The following is a 5,245-nucleotide window of genomic DNA, read 5'->3' as shown; positions in this document are numbered from 1 at the left end:
GGCAGCTGCAGATAAATACCAACATGTAACAGAATCTGCAGCTGGTAAAATAAATGTACTGGAGGAAGTAGCTGGGGAAGAGGCTCCTGTGATGACACATTTTGGATTGTTATCAGTGGAGCAGGGAGCTTCTGTAAATAAAAGGAAGCCAAACTCTGCCACTGATGATCATTGCACAAGAAATAGGACAATGTGCATTGAACTGGAATTGGAAGTGTTTAACACAAATGTATTTTGTTCCATTTGAAAAGATTAGGAATAGCTGGGAACTTTCTTTAGGTTGTTACTGCTGTTTTTGTCCCTCTTAAGGAAAACCCCATATTTTTAATGATAAAATATGGATGGGAAAAAGGGGCAGAGAGTAACCTGACAGTGAATCTCAGCTTTTACTACTACGGTTTTTAATACAGTCTGTGTCTTTGTTGGTAGATTTCGGAGTATAATCTTGGAGTGCTGTGTTTAAACTTGTAAAGCAAATTCCTTAAAGTGACAGTATCTGACTGCACTGGCAGAATTGAAATGGTAATATAATCTGGACAAGACAGGTGGGTTAACATTGTTGTTTCTAGTGAATGTTTTATATGGTGAATCCGTTATAGCGAGTCCTGATTAATCGTGTATTCATATGTCTGGTTTTTGTTTAATTGAATGCATAGAGGAATGTTTTTAAAAAAAATGCATTTGTGCACGGGAGGTGAGTGCTCCTAGGGAATGTGTGTGAGCCAGTGAGTGTTTGAGATGCTGCTCTCCTCAGCTGGGGGTGCTTGGCAAGCATTATTTTTCATTCAGGAGTACATGCTGTAAAAAAAAATTGACCTCTTACTTCATGGGACATGCATCTTGTTTGATAAAATAAATGGTTAAAGGGGTGAGAAATAGTAAAGCAACTTTCTTGTGTGCGTGCGTTGTGTGTTTGGTGCAGCACTGTGTGTTGTGCTGGGTTTTGCTAGAACTTCCAAATCCCTGCAAATGCTCATTTTTTTTTTTTTTTGGTTACAGGGTTAAATGTGATTATGGTGTCACGGTGACATCTCTGCCAGCAATTTTTCCCCTGGTTTCTAGCTATAATTGTGCAGGAGTGAAATTGTTTACCTGTTGAGCTAAGAAAGCTAGATTAGATGAGACCGTGTGAAAGAAATAGAATTGTGAAGTCTATTATGGCAATGTAGAATGAAAATATTGCGTAATTAGACTGGAAAACCTTTTTATATAATATGCCAGTGTCTCTGCGTCTATTCAGAGTTTTCTTTTGTTTTTTTTAGCACTGCACATGTGCAGGGAGGGGCGCAGAAACACAGGGGAAAAGTTGAGGGAGGATAGGGCCAGAGGCGGTCAGCGTGTGCGCAACGGTGTATGAGGGCACGCGCGTGGCGGGTGCATGTGCACAGCGGGCACATGCATGCGCAGCGAAAGGCCTAGCTTGTTTTTTTTTTAAACGGGCTAAGGTCATTAGTTACTAAATGAGATTTGTTTGTCTTGCAGAGAAATGTCTGGTTTCTCTAGGGTTGAATGTTGTACTGATTAGCTGAATGGCGTGAAGTGGCAGAATGTGTTGATGATGAAGTGTGAATTGAGTTGTTTCTAATGAATTGTATGAAGTTTGCTTTGAGACCTTACTGATATAGTGTATTATATGTTTAAGAATACCTCTGTTAAAGATGCTAGAATGTATGCATATGCTAGTTTAGAATAATACAAACAAACTGTGAAGATGACAGATTTTTGTTTATACCAGAAACTAGCTGGTGGGGTGGTTAAAGTAGAAACGATTTCTTATTGAAAAATGCATAAGGATGCGGTAGCTCCATATAGGGGAAAACCTGTATCAGCTGGGTTGGATTTGCATGCTTTAGAAGTTGTTATCATTAACCCCTCACAGGTTACAACCATTCCCACAGGTATAGGATGTAAAATACCTGACTAACATTATGGGCAAATAGCTACCCAATTCAGTTTTGCTCAGAAAGGAGCTATAGTAATAGGAGGAGTAATTGACTCCGACTATCAAGAATAAATTAAAGTGATCATGATTAACCTGGGAAATAGTGAGTTAATTATTGGAAGAGGAGAGAGGATGGGTTAAAGTTTTTAGGGGAGGACACTGTGTATACACAGGCCAAAGAGTTGTATAGCCCAGGTTCTCCTGAGGGCCCTTTTACACTTAATGCGCTGGTATGCATTAGTAGTAGTACGCATACAATTTTGTTGTTGTTTGTTTTTTCTTGTTTTTTTTTGTTGTTGTTGTTTTTTCCCCAATGGCAATGCACTGTGAAAAGATTTCAATGTTTTTTCAGTGTATGGTGTGAAAGAGGCCATAGGGGGACACGGACGCTGGACTGTACATCAGTTGTTATTTTTTGATTACAGTTAACAGCAGCTGATTAAGTGTAAAGGGACCCTAATTCCTTTATTTGTAGAGAGGGAAGCCCATCAGTAAAGGGTGATGAATATTTTGGTTCTACTAATACAGTAAATGTTGGAGCTAAAATGTGGGTCAGAATCCCCAAGGACCGCCTCCTCCAGCAGATGTGATTGCAGTAGGCAAGGACCGAACTCTGCTGGAGGCCAGAACAGGAAAAGTGGGAATATATCCTACAGGAAAAAATGTTATTTGCAAGAATAAGTCACACTTGTTTGGGTTTTTTGCAGATTGATCTCCATGTCTATGGCATTGTCCTTGGAATCCTTGGTATCGTGTGGTTGGAAAGCTGTTGCGTTAATGCAAGGACTTCAGGTATTCGAGTGACCGATACAGGGGATCCACGGTGACTTTCGTGTGGGGAAATAAAACCAAGAGTTGTCTACAGAGAAACTTTACCAGTAATGCTAGGCAAGCATGTGACGTTCTCAATGTTACTTTCAATGGAACATGTCTCGGTGGGGCCTACTTTGATATTTGTGGATATGATGGATGCTAAAGTGGACCCTGGGCATATAAAGAGACTACCTTCCACTTGTGTAAAGGTGGGGCAACATGCCTAAAAGACTGTGATTCATGCTAAAATCACGTTTCCAGCTGCCATAAACTGTTCTAAACCACACCAAATACGAAGAGAGTGGTATGACACTTTGTTAGGAGGATATGGGACATTGACTGGAACTCTTAATAGTTTTGATATTGAAACATTAGCAAATAGATTGCATAACGTTGGAAGTAAAATAAATGATGTCTTAATTTTACAAGCTAAATGGATGCCAACTATATGGGCGCCATTTAAGTTACAAGCTAAAATAGATGATGATTTGCTTGGCTTAATTAACGCAAGTGCCTCTGTTATGTATGAAACAGATGTTAATATAACTAGAATTGTAAACTGGACTATCTGTTCCATGCAAACCTTACAACAGCAACAACAGAGAGTTATTTCAAACTATGTTGTTGACTGGAAATGAGGAGGTTTGGAGGACCGTGTTCAGTTCCATGATAAGAACTGATCACTGGATAGATATCAAAGCACCTAAAGTGATGTGCAATGATACATTTTGCATGGGACAATTGACACTTTACAATGTTACTAAAAGTAGTATAATGTGTAAGAATGTTATTTTGCCATTATTAATTGGGCCAGAAGGTGATCAGCACTTCTGGGTACCTACGTTTTATGGACAGGTTATTGATGACAGCAACAGAACAGATGATTTGACTTTTTGTGATAATACTTTAAACAGTAAAATATGTAAGTTACAGTCTACTGCATATGAACCTTGTTTGTTACAGAACACTGTAAACAAATGTGGGCGGACCATAATGCCTATAACATACCGCTGGATGGTGGAAATAACACCTCAAGTGGTATGTGTAGTGACAGATCGTCAGGTGGTCCCTAAAATGAGGGTGCCTTTTGCAGGATGTATACACAATATCACTGTATTCCAATGGGAAAATGAAACTTTTATGTTGATGCCTGATATAGCGTTAACTACAAAGGTTTCCTGGCAAGGCCAAGGTTTGGAAGTTCCCAATTGGGATCTAAACCTGACTAAACTAAAGCGGATTGTTGAAAAATCTAACGGAAGTGAAAAAGTGCTATTAAAAAGTTGACTAGAAGTATAATCGTACACCAGCTCAGTACTGCCGTGATTGCAAACAAAATTGTTAAAGTGGGCTCTGCCATAGCAGATGCCACCTCTCACCATTGGTGGGATGTATTTATGGGTTATTCGCCATCAGCAGAAACAATGATGAAGTGTATAGTTCATCCTATTTTTTGATTGTAATGATTGTTATAGTTATCCTATCCAGATGGAACTGGTATGTGGCATATGGGATCTGTTGTAAGAGGGAAAAAGTTGTCATGGTTTCATATGTTAATGGTCATCACTAAGGACCGAATGTGATACAAGTCTGAAGAGTCTGTGTGAATGACTGGCTGTTAGGTAAGAAACACATTAGCAAGCTAGTCTGTAGGCAGATAGGACATATTTTGATCTTTTAGTAGTGATGCACCATTCTCCATAGGAAAACCATTGACAGAAGAACAAAAGGTTACTGCAAGTTATAAAAACATACGGCTGTGCGCTGTGTTCACGCGGTTATCACGAGGGATGAATCATACTTCCACGTTGTGGATAGGCTGAAGGACGAACCCACCCAGTCACAACAAGTACTGAGCATGCGTGGCACGTGATATGGTTATATAACATTGTGTTGCAATAAGCGCGTAACCCTGAATTAACTGTTTCAGGGAATGCGCAACTTAACTAGAACTAGTTCTGTTTATGAAAATATTGACTATAAGTCATCCAACCATAGTGAAGCTCATGCCTGTGCATCCCCAGGATGCAATAGGGAAAATGGGTGGAGCTATGAGTATAAGAAAGAGAGATTTCCCTTGCTCTGATGGGACTCTCCACTACTGACGAGTTGTGTGATGTTGTGTATGCGCTGCCTCCTGACGATCGCTGGTCCCCCGATACGGAGTGATGATGCAATATCCGGTAATGTATTGATTCTTTACTCTATTACTTATCCATGATTCACTGCTATACCTGTAAATAATGTAAATAATTGAATAAATATCCTAATACAGTGTGAAGTCGTAAGCTATGTATTTACCTAGTCTGTGTGCTAGTGTGAGTCGAGTGTGAGGCCTTAGCAACGCCAAAAACATAGCATTACAATTGGTTAAAGACAGAATATCTTCCTACTTCTTTTGTCATGTAATTGTGTTTCATGTTCCAATGCCATGATCATCTATGTGAAAACCGCTCTTTCTATGAACAGCAGACTTTACTAATTTAGTAC

The 5,245-nt window shown here is 39.5% G+C and overlaps 1 long non-coding RNA gene across 1 annotated transcript; it reads left to right on the top strand.

Annotated features, from left to right (window-relative positions):
• Positions 1-227: 227 nt before the first annotated feature.
• On the top strand, positions 228-5,032 carry LOC137571845 (uncharacterized). Its single transcript, XR_011031453.1, has 2 exons — positions 228-545; positions 2,650-5,032. It is a non-coding gene; the product is annotated as an uncharacterized lncRNA (long non-coding RNA).
• Positions 5,033-5,245: the final 213 nt, after the last annotated feature.

The sequence above is a fragment of the Hyperolius riggenbachi genome, chromosome 4 (assembly GCF_040937935.1).
Source record: "Hyperolius riggenbachi isolate aHypRig1 chromosome 4, aHypRig1.pri, whole genome shotgun sequence".
Classification (NCBI taxonomy): Eukaryota; Metazoa; Chordata; class Amphibia; order Anura; family Hyperoliidae; genus Hyperolius; species Hyperolius riggenbachi.
The sequence above is the reverse complement of the archived record's forward strand: the minus strand, read 5'-3'. Positions and strand labels throughout refer to the sequence as shown.